The 16,516-nt window shown below is 45.0% G+C and overlaps 1 protein-coding gene and 1 pseudogene across 2 annotated transcripts in view; one reads left to right on the top strand and one right to left on the bottom strand.

Annotated features, from left to right (window-relative positions):
- Positions 1 to 16,516, bottom strand: part of Pbx1 (PBX homeobox 1) — a 278,889-nt gene that overhangs the window by 145,554 nt on the left and 116,819 nt on the right. The window lies entirely within an intron of this gene.
- On the top strand, positions 15,944 to 16,257 carry LOC119827653 (annotated as a pseudogene).

Here is a 16,516-nt window from a genome sequence, read left to right as displayed (position 1 = left end):
ACCGCAACCAGGCTAAGTGATATGATTTAATTATTTTAAGTGACCCTATTTTGTAACTGCTGCCGATAGCTCTCCTTAATACTTCAATTTTTTTCTATGTAACTGACAAAAAGCAAAGGTCACCTTAGCGCACCAAATAGCTAAAGGTATCTGCCGGAGAGGAGCGGGGTTTTCATGTTTCTTTCCTTGAAATTGGCATTTAAGACTCCTATGTGTAAAGCAAGCATCAGACGGATGATACATAGGTGGGCGCAAGTGTTTCTGTTCAAAAGTTTATAACAACCGAAGGGGAGGCGTATAAACTGACGGCTGAAACTAAGGTCAGAAAACGGGTCCACGAGATGGCTCAGCCAGCAAAGGCATTTGCTGCAAAACCTGACGACCTGAGTTTGAGTCCCAGAACCCATGTGGCAGAAGGAGAGAGCTGACTCCTGAAAGCGGTCCTCTGGCCTCCATAGGAGTGCCACGTCCCATGACACACATACACGCGCGCACACACCAAGAACTTACAAGTTTGAAAATGAACGATGTTAACTAATTACTTCAGGTGTTTCATTAGAGGGACATGGTAGAGCGTAGGACTAACTTGGGGGACTGTCTGAGCAGAGCTGTCCTAAGGAGAGGGAGATGGGACACTACCACACTTTCGCTTTTTAGAGGCTCAATACCTGTGGTCATTCAAACCAGGCTCCGAAGTCTACACTGCTAATTTCTGTTTAATTTGTCTCCTGGCCAGTATCCAAGCATTCCCATTACAATGCTGGTTAATGTGATGGGAGAAATGGCAGAATAAAACTCACAGGTTTCTCGGGGAGTAACGAACCAACTCGTAGGACCTAAGTCCTAAATAAGCCCATCGCTGAGCCACAGAAGCAGGTGACATAGTCCCACTTTGAGTTTTGGAAGAGTAGACATTAGAAAAATTAGGTAACCTGACAAGCAGATGAAGGATCCAAAACACCCAGTTATTTCCCTGCCATTTAACCCTGGCACATCACTAATGGATACTTCAGGCCTCTTACTGAAAAAGAAAGCTCTTGAACCAGGGAGCTCAGCCTAGTAAAGATCTAAAAACCAAGAAACTGCCTCCAAACACAGCATGATTCCAGCAGAGGGAAAACAGATGATTGTTTGAGAGGTAAAACCAAAGAGAAAAAAATCAATGATTAGGGTTAGGGCTGCCCCAGGCCCTGGGTTCCACCCTTAGCAACACTGGGGGTGGGGAGGGGAATTCAAAATGAAATAACCAAGTACTCGGATATTGTCAAAACAGTCATTGAACTTCCACATTCTGGAAGGAACAAAACTGCTCACGCCTGGCCATTTCCTCAGTCCTTTATTTCTTTAATACCAAATCCATCTTTCCAGGCAACCAGACAAGAGAACCTACGTGCTTCCACACACACACACAGATGGGCCTCTTCCCAGTCCAGTTCGAGGCTGCATACAGTAAATACCTGGGCAAAGCCAGTTTACAGCAGTTACCTGATAATGCACATCTCTGCCCACACCCTCCACCACCTGGGAACTGATATGGTCATTCAGCTTAAGGTTATACTGAGCCCCTCCCTCCTTTATGAAATCAAAATATCTGGCATCCTCCGTTCACAATTTTCCTCGTGTCTAAGCCTAGATGTCACCAGGCTCTGCTAATGGGTAAGATAACTTTCTTGGGGCTGGGAAAACAATTTAGTGGGTAAAGGTACCCCATTATGGCCAAGCCTAATGATCAGAATTCAATTCCCTTGACCCATGTGGTGGACAGAAAGAACAAACTTTCATAAGCTGTCTTCTGATCTTCACATAAGCACTGTGCTTCGATATACACACAAAACATAAAATAACAATAATAAATGTAAGAAAAGATTTTTTTAAAACTAATAATAAAATGTTCTCTGAACAGTCTGATGTTTTTCATTCCTGAGATACTCTTGTTTCGTTGGGACCTGTGTGCTTTTATGTCTTAGATGAAATCTCCATAATATTTTCAATAAGTCACCCATTTAGTACATTATATATAATATATTATGTATTATATATAATATATATATTATATATGTATTACCAGACCAAAAGTCCTTAAATCAATTTCAGCACGTAATTTATGCAAAACAAACAGAAAACCAAAATGTGTGTTTCATGCAACATGTTAAGGCCACATAGTCACCACAGATGTACTAGGCCTGACTCCACCATAAGACTGTTGGGGTCAGTAGTCAAAACTACAAGGTACCTGTCATGTGTCCAAACCTGTCCTAAAAATATTAATAATTGAAAAGTTATCAACGCCAAAATGCATTCAACCTAAGGGAAAATAAACATACAAAAATTCCATGTAGCCTTACAATGAAAGGGTGTATAAGGAAAAGCAGATGCTAAGGGGAAGGAATGAATGGAGAGGTGAATTCAGACAGGATGCTTCCTTCAGCAAGCCTCTGCTAAGGTCATCATGACGAGTAGTTGTTTTCTATGGAGACGGTAGCTATGGGGAATTACTGGCAGAACAGACAATCTCCAACAGCATTCTTTTTTAAACCTAGCATTTTCAAGGCACTCAGGATACTCCATCTGTTTGGACTGTCTACGGAGACAGAAGAAAAACGGTGGAAACTAGGTCATCAAACTAGATGAGACGGCCAACATAGGTTATGATGCGGAATTTAGACCTCAGCCCATAGACTTTCCACCTGTGTCCATCCATTGTACAGGCACATGCATCATGAGAGCAAGACTTGGGACACACCCCCAGAAGTGCACAGATCCCACCTAGCTGAACACAAACTCCATCCTGCTTCCACGCAGGAAACTCCCCGGCAATTCAATGGAATGAAGGTAACAACAAGTCTACGGTGATAGTTTGAATTAGCTGAACATTTTAAATAGCTGACAAATCTCAGGTGTTGGACCATTGTGACTATGAAAATCACTTGGGAGACGTTTCATAACCGAGTGTGGCACCAGAGAATTTGACAGTGGAGCTGTTGGCTACGGATTCTGAGTCAGGGTTAAGTCAAGTGGGCTTTGCCTGCTTTGACTATCTTGACGGGCTTCTGGAGAGATGGACTGTTTGAAGGCATCAAGGGCAGAGATCCCAGTGAGGAGGTCAACAGAGCTGTCTGGGTGAAAGACAGGGAGAGCCTGACCTAGGACCATGGCAGACGGAGAGACGACAGATGAGGAATACGATATGTTTACCTTTGTGATCTCTTACTTGGCACACAGTCAGGCATGAAGAATTCAATACATGCTTTCTGGCAGGATCAATACAAATTGGCTAATTATTGATGGCGGGGAGGGGATGTATGGAAAAATTCAGAGTCTGGTGCAAACATGACACCTCTACATTGGGTCGAAGACAGTAGGAAAGAACACAGGGAGGGAGTGACCATGGCAGAAGATCTGATGAGGTCTGCCTTGTGCATGCCAAGCTTAAAGTTAGTTGAAGAGAGAGAGAGAGAGAGAGAGAGAGAGAGAGAGAGAGAGAGAGAGAGAGAGATGCCAGCCTGTTGTGCTACACAAATCAGAAATTCACAGAAGTCAATCGAGGATGAAAGCGCAAGTTTTAACTTACCATTTCTTCAAGAAGTATTTATTGGCTACTTGCTTAAATCCGAACATTGTGGCACCTGCTGGGCTTTTAGAGCTGACAGCGTAGGCCCCTGACCTTGGTGATTATAGCAGATATATTTTAGAGCACTGGAAGCTGAGATGATAAAAGAAGGCGTGGGAACGCTGGGTGGTGCTTTAGAGATTGTTAAGGGGCAAATGGCACTGACATTAACTGAGAAGATCCATCCAGAGACGGGACAAGACGGGGAGAAGATGGAAATCAAAAGGGATGGAGGATAAGGTCTTCGGCACCAACTGCAGCAATACTGTAGAGGAAGAGCTTGTCAACTGGAGAACCTCATCAGCAGAAAAGACGAAATCTGAACTCAGGAAAAGGCGCTCTAGCACACCAGAGTTCCTGGAATTCACATGGAGGGCCAGGAAAGTCGGAAGGAGTCCCAGAAGCGAGTCCCAGAAGCTCTGTGGAGATGGGACCTGGGATAGAACGGCAGAAGATGCAGGAGAAAGCTGCATAGGAATTCAGAGCAGGACACAATCCATGGAGGTTGGACTGGGAGACTTGAACTCTTCCCAGAAACAAACACTAGCACAGAATCCCCATGACTACCCCCATTTGATGAAGGGCAAAGGTCACAGTGACTGAGGAAGCAGACTGCCTTCTGGAGTCTACGGGAAGATGTGCTCCCCATTGGCTGGGTGAGTCCCCCCGTAAAAGGCTCTAGCTATAATGTGCACACAGGTGCAACTATACAAATAGATTGCCAAATGATAGATAGGTAATGCTTTAGACTCACTAACAACACAAGCTCTGGGGGGCAGGGGGGCGCAAAGAGAAATAGGAGAGGTGTGAGCAAAGGCTTCCGTAGCAAGCACCTACATGCGCAAAGTAAAGGGTGACAGCTACCGGGAGCAGGTCATTAAAATGTCACTCTTTGCCCTCAAGGATATATGCCATGTCACCCTGCATTTACAAGACCAACAACTTTTGGCATTTTTTCAATGCCAGATTTCTCCTCAGGCCCTTTGTGGCATGACAACAATGATAATAGCTCCCTGCTGCCCGGCAGGTCCCCAGAGTATCTCAGGCCCACACGAAGGACCAGGTAGTGGCCATCTGTTTTAGCATCTTCCTTCCAGAAACAGCCAGCAGGATCGTCAGTCCCAGAGAAGACAGCTTCAGGCGTGACCATGCTGGGGCTGCGGCTTAAGTATTGGGTGCTGCAAAGGCAGTGGGGGAGGGTCAGGCCTCCAAGTGTCTCCTACACAGACCAAACAGACATTTAGAATTCTTCCCTCCCTCCCTTCCTTCCTTCCTCCCTCCCTCCCTCCCCCCTTTCCTCCCTCTCTCCCTCCTTCTCTCCCTCGAGCATGTAAACAGTTGCCCCATTTAAGGCTCCCAATCAAAAACCAGCTTGGCTTGGATTAGCATCACTGGGCTATGCTGTAGTAGAAAGAACTCAATCTGAATTTTGTCTTGACACTAGTTTACTGACTTCATCACCTTAGGTGAGGTATAGGAACTCCATGACTTCGTTTCCTTATGTAAAATTAGAATCTAATAAAAAAAGCTCCCCCTTGGGGTGGCTGTGAAGATTAGGCAAGATGATGCTCCTGAAGTCCTTTTCATTTTAATATTGTTTCTAAACAGGCAATAAATTTCTGATATGAAATATATTTATAATACATCCTTGTGTTCCCCACTGGCCATCAAGCCTTGTTCCCGCCCTTGTCCTCATTTACTCCGTTCCGACTCTTGCACCTGGCCTCTACAGATAAGCACTTTTGTTCATTTCTTGTTTATCTTTTCAGTGGCTCTTGAAAGGGTGGCTTTAAATATAAAGTGTGCTATCATTGTCGTAATGGAAGAGGGGGCTGGGGCACAGCGTGGTGTTATCTGCACAGGGGCCCCATTTCCTCCAAGCAAACCTGCCTCGTTATCGCTCTTCCATTTACTCCTATATTCATCTATTGGATCTATGTTTGCTATGCGCGGCCGGACTCAAAACACGGCCTGAGTGGCCACCTAGAGGAACAAACACTAAGACACATCGGTGGTCCTTCTGGGTCCATACTGTCCTCAGGCACACTTAGCCTGCTTAGATGACACTTGCCTCTAGCCAAGTCTGAGGCTTGAACTGTCTGGGACCGGTGACAACGCCAACGCTAACGTTTCCCCAGCATAATGCCTAGTGCACACAAAATATAGTGCAGGTGCTCCCGTCTGACAACCTGAGCTACCATGTGCAATACCCTGCCCAGCCATAAGGGATCAGCAGGCTTTCTGTGAGACCTGAAGACTCTGCTCTCTACCCAGGGTGACAGGAGCTCCTACTGTTTCTGGCTGGATCAGTTCCTTACTGTGGCTGGGTTGGACCAAGGAGAATGAGTCTGCAGGCTCTTTTAGGCAAATGGAAGTAAAGAGTCAAGAAAACGAGGTTAGAACAACTTAAGACAGAAAAAGCTAACGGTGGGGGGTGGGGTGTGAGGGAGGGACTACTTAGAGGGAGATGTCACATGTTCCCATTTTTCAGTATATCTGGTGCCATGCCTGGCTGACTAGGGTCCACGGGAAGGAAGCCCCTTTCTTTAAGCTTTAGCTGTTCTTGGTCACTCCATAGCACATTCTCACTCTGCCTCCAGATCACTCTTCCTCATTTAGACACCAAGCGACTTTGTGACCTTGAATTGTGGGTGACCCAGTGCAGTCTTCAGTTTCATCTGCAAAATGGGGCAAGGGTAGCAGCGCATAAAAGGAGTACTCTTTAAAAACAACAACAACAAAAAACTAATCATCTTCAAGGTAAGGACCAGCTCACACACACACAGCAACTACCCCATAACTAGAGAGGCCATGGAAGCTTGTTTCATAGCAGTACAGACAGCCATCTTGAGAAAGAAAGAGGGGGAAAAATCAGCATTTAAAAGATTTTTAGCCCCCTTCTCCATGATCCTGTATAGGATCTGTCTACCAAATGTGCTTCCCCCCCCCTACAGGCCCACAGGCCCCTCCCCGTCCAGGCCCCAGCCCACATCTGAGGTAGCAGAGATGATAACCCATAATGAAAACCTGCGGCCCCACAGACACCGAGAGCGAACACACAGAGGGGAGGCCGAGGAGGAGCCGGTCAGGAGGCATGTAATCACAGGGTTATCTAATGCTGCCTCATTCTAATTGAGTCGGTACCATATGTCACCCTGCAATAACATCGCAAGCAGCATGCAACTGAATACATATTTAATTCACATAATGGGTACAGCAGTAGAAGTAATCAAGGCAGTTTGCCATAAGCCATAAAGAAATGTAGCTTGTTCCTATCAAGAAACATTTGGCACTTAGGGAGAGAACTGTATCTCCAGAGAGAGGACCTGCATTACAGCAGACACTGAAGGGGAGGGGAGCAGCCATGGGGAGAGAGGAGGAGGAGAGGGGAGAAGAAAGGAAAACATAAAAACGCCAAAGAGATTCCAGCCAGCACATCGATCCCTCGCGAATGAAAATCAATGACGGAATATTGTCAGCGGATCGTTGGCCATCTCAATATAATTAACAGTAATGGATTTATTGGCAGACACTTAATGACTTCGCGTTAAGTGTGTCCCAGAATTTCCTGTACTGTCCCATGTCCTTCCCACTCCCACTTGGCCCAGCCCTTGGCACAGGAAATAGATGTAGCCACGGCGGGTTAGAAAACATTCCCCCCTGCCTTACATCTCTTCGTCAGGATTGGCATCTGACAGAAACCTGCTCACCCATTCCCTTCATTTCCTCCCTCAAGGAGATGATTAATATGGCCGGGCCCTGCTCATCAATATCTTTGGACAGATCAACTGGAGTTTTCATTAAACCCATATTAATGTCCTGGATACACAGCTGTGGACAGGTTACTCTCAAAAAAAAAAAAAAAAAAGACGAAAGAAGGAAAAAAAAAGAATGGGGAGAATGGGGACCACAGAGCAAACTGTAGCAAGCCTGTATCTCAGTTAGCTATTTGCCTGGAATTAACAGGAAACTCAGCCACTTCCCTCATTAGCGCCTCTTCTACCAACAAGTTTTGATGTATATTTCATGAGGATAAACAAACATTCATTTCACTTTGGGAAGGTGTTTGCTGTAATGTATTGTCAGCGTACCCAGCAATGAGGGGACATTAATTTCAATTCTGGTGTTTAAACACTTTGGAGAGTCCCAATTACTCATTCCCCAGCTCGATATCTGGAGGCCCCAAGGAAGGTCGCTGGCTCTCTGGGCTGTCCCCGCCGCACCCCAGCCAGGGGGAGACTGGGCTTCACCGTGGGGCCACTGGGCTCCAAGATGGGATTGTCAGTCAGATGAATATGAGACATAGAAGGGCCACTTCAGCAGATACCCACTTTGGCATTACAGTCATCTCTTTGAAGACCTGTATACAAGCAAGAGTTTGGGAAACTAAATGCTATCGTTTTTCTTTACCTTTGTGGATTCCAGTCATCTGAAGTGGAAGAGCAGGCACAGTCTTGGAAGGCAGGGAGGGAGATTGGCTAAGTAGGACGATGGCTATGCCTTTAAGGACACATGTCACAGAGAGAGATGTTGTTTATTGTACAGGTAGGGTCTTACCGTGTATCTCAGGCTGGACCTAAACATAGGATCCTCGTGTCTCAGCTACCTCAGTACCAGGACCACCACGCCCCTTGATGAATATGTTTAAGAGAGAAAGAGAACTTGGCCCTGATACAACTGCAAGGAAGGGTGGCTCCAGGTACCCCACCACTGGTTAGGCATGTAGACAGCTCTGCCCTACAAAAAATCATAATGGCGCTCCCAGTGCCAGATGAGATCCACAAGTCTGGAGAACAATGTGAACTTTGGTCGTCAGCATTTATTCATATTTCTTTTGCTTTCTTTCTTTTTTTTTTCTTTTATTTTTTGGTTTTTCAAGATAGGGTTTCTCTATATTACCCTGGCTGTCCTGGAACTCGCTCTGGAGACCAGGCTGGTCTCGAACTCACAGAGGTTCTCCTGCCTCTGTCTCCCGAGTGCTGGGATTAAAGGTGTGCGCCACCACCGCTCAGCTATATTTCACTTTTCATGGTACCTGAACGGCTAGCTAAAACTGTGCAGTGATGGCACAGTGTCAGTCTGTGACGTCATCATTGACCGCCACACATGACGCCAAAGAGTCTCTCCACTTACAGAAGCAGCTGGTGAATCCTTCATCAGACCGGGGAATGTTTTAAAATATGTGAAAAATTTTTGCAAACAGTAATTTCTAATTAATGACAAACTGCCTAAAGGTAGTTTCAAGAATACAGCCCTCGCTGGGTGTGACGATGCACGCCTTTAATATCAGCACTCAGGCAGAGGCAGAGGCAGGCAGATCTCTATGAATTTGAGGCTAGTCTGGCCCATGTAGTTGCAGGATAGCCAGGGCTATTTAGATCTTATCTCAAAACAAACAAACAAAACCAAACAAGAATGCAGTCCTGACTTGGACTGAGGAAAGAAAAATAAAAACCTGGCCTGAGGTGCACAGTTCTTAGACTATGGGGCTAAGACCACAAGAGGCAGGTGTCCCCAGGAAAAGAAGAGTTTCTAGAAAGAATCATGGGAATTCCAAGAGGAATTCCAAGAGCCACAGGGCCTAAGACAAAAGCAGGTCCCTAAAGCAGAATACAAATAGAGAGTTAATAAGATCTGAAAAAATGAAATCAAGAAAAAGAAAAACCCACTGAGTTCTTATCAAAATGATTTCTTATTTGAAGTGTGTGCTAAGTCCACTTTTTCTCTCTATAAGTTTCTCAAAAAGAACTCGGAGCTAAGGCCAGGAGCCAATTCTGGTTATGGCTCCTAGATGGCTCCTTGCCTACTGTTGCCATTGTAATCTATAAAACATCCTTACACCTTGCACGTGGTTTTGGGTGCACTCAAAGGAACTCTGGGGGCCCTGTCAGTTGTGCTTCTGAGACCGTTCTGTGCCATCGGACAGATGAGCATCCAATAGTGCCATCTGACAGATAACAACGTCTAGTGTTACATCCCTGCTTGCAAGTGCTACCCACAACCCTCTGCTTTGCCTGGCTCCTGTACTTCCCACACATCCAGCAGGCTAAGTGTTAATAGAGTGTGTAAAGAGTCATCTTGTTGGCAGCATCCACCCTAACTGGCTGGTTCTTGTTCTTTTTAAATAGTCTGAATGCCATTTCTGCATCCAGGAGTTCTGAAGGTCAACACATTACACATCTCTGGAGCAAACATACCCAAGCCTGACGATCCTGCTGGCCTGTGCTGTGTGTCCAGAGAAATCAAACAGCGGATCCCTGGAGGAATGACCCCCAATATACCTGGAGGTCACCGTGGATAGCTCTCACTCTGCAGCCCTACCCTTCATTTCCCATTCTTTCCACCTTTTGATATCAAATCTTAAACTGCGTCCCCCACTCCCGCCCCGAAGCCAAGAGAAGTTCTAGTGGCCTGGTTTGTTGATCTGCTGCATCTGTCTCCCAGATGCCTAGTTCAGTCTGTGGAGCCAGGAAGTCTCCCCAAAGCCCACACCAGATACAAAGGCAGGTCTGATAATAACAGAGAAGGCTGGTACGACAGATACATCTGATGGAGCGGGAAAACAGGCCTCGAGGCTAAGTAAATCTCTCAGATGTTTATGTGTTGAAATCTCAATCCCAACCATTTGTAGGGTGGGAGACTGAGTACAGTTGGAGGTGCCTGGGTCATGGGGTGGAGCCCTGGTGAAAGGGAACATGCCTGGCTCTGGCGAGTGTTGGCTCTTGCTTGCTTGTATGCCCCCTCTTCTGCATGCAGCCACCATACTATGATACAACACGAAAGCTGTCACCAGGTACATCGGCTCCACCTTGGCCTCACTCAACGTCCAGAGCCAAAAGGCACTACACGTCTTTCATATCTAAATCACACTGTCTGTAGTATTTCAGGACAGCAACAGAAAATAGACCAAAACACTGGGAAATTAGCAAAATGGCTCATTCACAGATCAAAAAACTTAAGTATTGGACAGCACACACTTACAGATAACCTAACAGATAAGCAGGCAACCTAACATGCCTATCTAAAGCAAGTATATTAAGTGAGAATTACACTAATAATATTGAATAACATAAGCTTGGTTGGGGCTCTACACATCCTCTTACCTCATCCTCACAAGTTTCCTGCCCTGAATCTCACTCTTAATTTGATACGTGAATAGCTAGAATACTAAAACTTCAGTAGTACTGAAGTTATGAGTGGTCACCATCTAAGGACGGATAGGAACTCAGATCTGAGGAATTCTTCCAGGTTCTCTTTCTAGAGTAGGGCTGCACTTCATGTGTTCACTACAGGTAATAGGGACTCGATGTTTATCAAGGCTGCAAGAAGGCCACTGTCTGAAATTTCTTGCAGTGCCCACCTCTTCTTGGAGCAAGAGAGGGTATAGTCCATGTACACTAAAGACACGTGGTCTTTGGAATCACACCACTCAGAGTTTGCGGTCACAATTCGACTCTGACTAACTGTGTGACTAGCAACGTTACTTAGGCCCCTGCTCCCCGACATGAGAAATGAGAATGGTGCAATCTTCACAGACTTGTGGTCCACGGATTAGGACATCTTAATGTTGTCACTTTTGATGAATATTAATTCCCCCCTTATTCCCAGAAAGGCTCAAGTAATCTTCTGGCTCTGAGAAGCAGAAAGGAAGAGAGGGTGTAGTGTGGGCTCAGAGATAAGAGACTCCACCCACTTTAGGTGTTCACCAGAGGAAGCTGACCTTGTGTTGCTTCTATCCCAGGGAAAACAGCAATGCATGGGTTCCTTTTTCTTTCTTCCTCCAAGTTTCAGAACTCACAGAGTAGAGGAAGATCAAAAGAGTGAAGCCAGCTCTTTTATCTGAAAGGCTTTCACAAAGTGGCAAGAAACAAGGAAAACATGATTTGCCAGAATGTAGGTAGGTAAGATCTACCTACAGATACCTGGGCAAAATGCAGAGCCCGCTTAAGCTTCAAGGACTTGCAAGCATTTTTTTTTTTTTTAATGCTTTAAAATATAGATCCAGCTAGTAGCTACTCAACACAACAGAAAACAATCTGAAGACGGACTACACATCTTAAAGGGATTCTCCATCAGGGATGGGAGAGATGGCTGAGTGGTTAAAAGTACTTGCTGTTCTCCCACAGGACCCAGGGCTGGTCCAGGGCTGGTCCCCAGCACCACTCAGTGACTCATCGCTTCCTGTAACTTCAATTCTAGGAAATTCAGCTCCTTCCCCAGGCCCCCACATGGCGCCGGCATGCATGTGATGCACATATTAAACCCACACAGGCAAATGCACACACACATTAAATAAATAAAAGAGAAAAATAATTTGAGATAAGTTTTCTCTATGTGACCTTAACTGTCCTTGAACTAGCTCTGTAGACCAAGCTGGCCTCAAACTCAGACATCCATCTTCATCTGCCTCCCTAGTACTGGGATTAAAGGCATACAGAACCATGCCTGGCAATAAAATTTTTTAAAGTGGTCTCCCAAGAAAAAGACAGCAGAAAAGCACATGGCAGAAACATCACAGTTTGTTTCGGACCAGGTGCACAGCCTTCACGTAGCTTACGTTATGACTGATCTAGAGCAAATGTCAGTGTGCATATGACCACGGGCAGGAGAGAGGTGGCTCCTAACACCTTGCCATGACCAGGCAAAATAGCAGGAAGACTTGGATCTGGTTCAGATGGCCTGCATTTGAGTCCCAGCCTGCCACCGCACCTCTCTTTCTCCCCAGACCCTGCCCTTTCAGAAAGTCTGCCAATCAGCGGCCCCTCCCCTCAGAAAGCCTGCCTAGTGCTAGCCCTTCCCCAAAAATGCTCAAGCCCATGCCCATAGGCTACTTAAAACCTGGCCATCATATCTGCCATGTGATTCCTAGCCTTCCCTCCTGAGAGTCACCCAAGAGTGCTTTGCTCTGTTCATTAAACCTGGGTTTATTAATTAGGTTTGATTGGCTTATTACATCAGCAGTGGTAGATAGCCAATAGCCAGGGATGCGAAACTTATCGTCTTGGTGCTGAATCCCAGTAGAGTTCAGCTTTCCAGCAACCACGTGGCCATGGAAAACCACTCTCCCTTCACAGCTACAGAGAAGATACCAATTGGAATCTATATCTTAATTGTTGTGTGAGTCAAGACAATAAAGACATAAAGATAAGTAATGTGACCTACTAAAAAGGGGGTGTGTCACAGTTAAAATCCCACTTGGACCTTGCTACTTGACTTTGGACAGACTTCTTGAAATTCTGGTTTCCTCTTTTATAAGTGGGCTTACCTCTGCTGCTGCAGTACTCCCTAACTGATCAAACAGGGCCACTCTCACTATGAAATATGAAAAGCTGTACATCACTACACAAATGTTAATGCTATTGACTCACTTAGGGTCAGGCAATTGCCCTATGGGCCCGCTGACACATAACAACAAATTTTACTATGGCCACCTTGGTCCTGGAGGCTTCTGTTCCATCCACCTTCTTTAACACGTCCTTAGTGAATAAACTCTCCATATCGCTAAACTGAGAATTGGGTTCTGAGCCGCACAGGCCTATGGGAAAGCCACTGGAATTAAAGAAGGGAGCATCATCACTGAGAACAACTTTGTCCTTAGAAGGAGGGTTTGGGCAAGCCAACGGGGAATCTTTGCCTTTGATCCACTTGTTCTCAGTGACTGTTTCTGATCCCACAGACTGGACCGTAGAGGCAGCGTCACCATGGATATAGTGTCTAGCCTGACCACTCAGTCCTGACCTGACCCCATCAGAAGCTCAAAGGAAGAGGTTACAAATTAATACAAAGAGAAAAGGAAGTGTAGGGGAACGTGGGACTTCACTATCCCTGCGGTATATGGTTACTTAATATTTTTACATTATGAAGTTTCTAGCTTATGAGTAAAGCTAGCAGTTGACAATTTAACAACAACCAAATGACTGAAAGTCATCATTCCTGAATAAAAGTTTCTTAAGGCCAAGATCTTTGTTTTGCTTAGTTTATATCTGTATCCTAAGAATGAAGAATAATGTTGGCACATAGGAGATACTCAACAGGGATGTATACATCAGAAGGGTGGATGTGGACAGTGGATGGATGGATGGATGGATGGATGGATGGATGGATGGATGGATGGATGGATGGACAGATGGATGGACAAAAACCACATTTACTGGGTATGGTAGCACAGGCCTACAGTCCCACCTACTGGGAAGACTGAGGCAGGAGGATTGGTAGATCTCAAGAATTCAAAGCCATTGAGTTGAGCTTCACAGATAGACCAAAAATGAACAAACAAAATTCCAAAAAATCAAGACAAAAACTATACTAATTTCTAAATGCCACCAAAGAAGGGTGGAGATTTCAAAATCTACTCTTGTCTTTCTAACTCAGAATAACCAGAAGGGTCTTTCAAAATTAGAATGATTACAGAGTACATTAAAGGAAAAGTAGGATTATCTCACTTTAATTCTCCCAACCAGTTCTATAATATTATAGTATATCCCATCTGTTTTAAAATTGGTACAAAGTTATAAAGTCATAACTACATTGTCATTACCTGTAAATTTTGTTTTAAGAAGACATAATAATACAGTTTTTTGAGCACTGAAAGCATGTACGATGGAAATTCTTAGAATGTTATTGTGCACTCTTAAATTTTGGGATCCACTGTTCTGATGCCCTCTCCACATTTTTCATTTATTTAATTGGTTTCTTTACTGCTTAGTAAAGACCTTCCCAATGAACACAATGAACAAAAAGGCAGATTAAGGTCCTCAGTATAAGGCATAAAGAAGAGATAGTTTATGTTATGATTGGTTCTTTTCTCTCTTTCATTTTTCATGGAATTTGTTTGTTTTAGTTTGTTGTTGTTGTTGTTGTTTGGGGGGATTGGAGGGGAGGGGGGGTTGAGGCAGAGTCTTTCTAGATAGCCCACATACTTATTATGTAGACCAGGCTTGCCTCTGCCTCCAGGGTACTGGGATTAAAAGCATGTGCCACAAGGCCCAGCATTGTTTTGCTTTTGCAATTGGGTTTCATTCACATTCCGGGTCTCAGGTGCTGAAGTGAGCTTCTTCTCCCTACTCAGGCAGGCATCTAGGCCTGGCAATAAAGCCGTGAGGTGCCTTAGAGCAACTCTGTCTCAAGAGGTAAGTTATCACTGGCTTTAGAATTACTCCCTTAACCCACCAAAAGTCAAAAGACTTACTTAGTATGTTCATTAGGGCCGGGGAGGAGATTGCAATTGTTCTTGCAGAGAACCCTGGTTTAGTTCCCAGCAACCACGGGGTGTCTGACAACCTTTTGTAACACTAGTTCCAGGGAACCCAGCATCCTTTTCTGACCTTTTATGGTACACAGTACACATAAATGCACATAGGCAAATCACTCATAGACATAAACAAATAAATTTAAATCATTTTAAATTAATTAATTGATCCATGTCTTTCTCACTAGTCCCACTTCCTGGTGTTCACATCTGCTTATATTACTGATACAGTACACATGTGACTATGGTGCATGTGCGTACACATGTGTATTGCATATTCTACTATGTAAACATAAAGAAAGACAGTGTTACCAACCTCCCATTCCCTGGTCGTCCTTGGGTTGCAATGCAGATTTCAAGTTTTTCCTTGTGTAACTTTAAAATGCCAAGCCCACACACAGCAGGCCCTCTGTAAATGTCTGCAGAGTCATATATCGAGAAGGAAGCATGAACAATACAGAGAAGCACATGGAATCCGGAGTGTTCTGCTTAAGGAAGCGAAGGCGAAACGCTGAAAATAATGGTCTAGAAATTCCTCCGCAGTTTTTGCAATGGACCTGTTCTCTGCTGGGTCCAACGGGAGGCCTCAGATGGATGGGGTACGTTTCGCTATGCAGACTTGGTTTAGCACAAATAGAACAGCTTGTTTGATATATATATAATACCATAATGGTTAGTCCTGTTCAATAATACTCTGGAAGACTTCTTTAAAGATAGAAAAAATGTTATGATTTCCCCATTTCTCTCTTTCCCCCTCCCTCTCTCTTTCCTCCTCCCTCCCTCTCTCTCTCTCTCTCTCTCTCTCTCTCTCTCCCCCTTCCCCTACCCCCCCTCTCTGTGTGTGTGTGTGTGTATGTGTGTGTGTTAGTTAAAGGTGATGCCAGATATTAACCCAAGGCCTTGAGCAAGATTGGTGGTCACTCTATCACTGAGCAACATCATCCACCCACTTCTCTAGTTCTGAACCTTTCCAAAGAACATCAGGCCATGTGATCCTGACACTGAAGTGACAGGATCCCCAGGTGGTGTTCTATTAGTAAATCCCTTAAGAATCTATAACTTGGCTTGGCTTAGGTTCCGGCGACATGGCTAAACGCACTAAGACAGTCGGGATCGTAGGGAAATACGGGACCCGCTATGGTGCCTCCCTCCGGAAAATGATGAAGAAAATTGAAATCAGCCAGCACGCCAAGTACACGTGCTCTTTCGTGGCAAGACCAAGATGAAGAGACGAGCCGTCGGCATCTGGCACTGTGGTTCCTGCATGAAAACAATGGCTGGCGAGGCCTGGACCTACAACACGACTTCTGCCGTCACAGTGAAGTCTGCCATCAGAAGACTGAAGGAACTGAAAGACCAGCAGAAGTGCTACCATTTGATACCCAAAACTACTCGATAATGCACAGCCAACTAAATAAATGGGTTAATTTACATGACAGTTAAAAAAAAAAAGAATCTATAACTTGAGGGACTGGAGAGGTGGCTCAGCGGCTAACAGCACTTGCTTCTCTTCCAGAAGACTCAGGTTGAATTCTCAGCATCCAAAATCAGCAGCTCATAACCACTCTAGCTCCAGGGGATCTGATGCCTTCTTCTGTTCTCCAGGGCTCTGCATGCATGTGGTAGGCATACAGACAAGTAATATATACATGGATTAC

Source organism: Arvicola amphibius, chromosome 12 (genome assembly GCF_903992535.2).
Source record: "Arvicola amphibius chromosome 12, mArvAmp1.2, whole genome shotgun sequence".
Classification (NCBI taxonomy): Eukaryota; Metazoa; Chordata; class Mammalia; order Rodentia; family Cricetidae; genus Arvicola; species Arvicola amphibius.
Note: the sequence above shows the minus strand (reverse complement) of the source record. Positions and strands in the feature narration are given on the sequence as shown.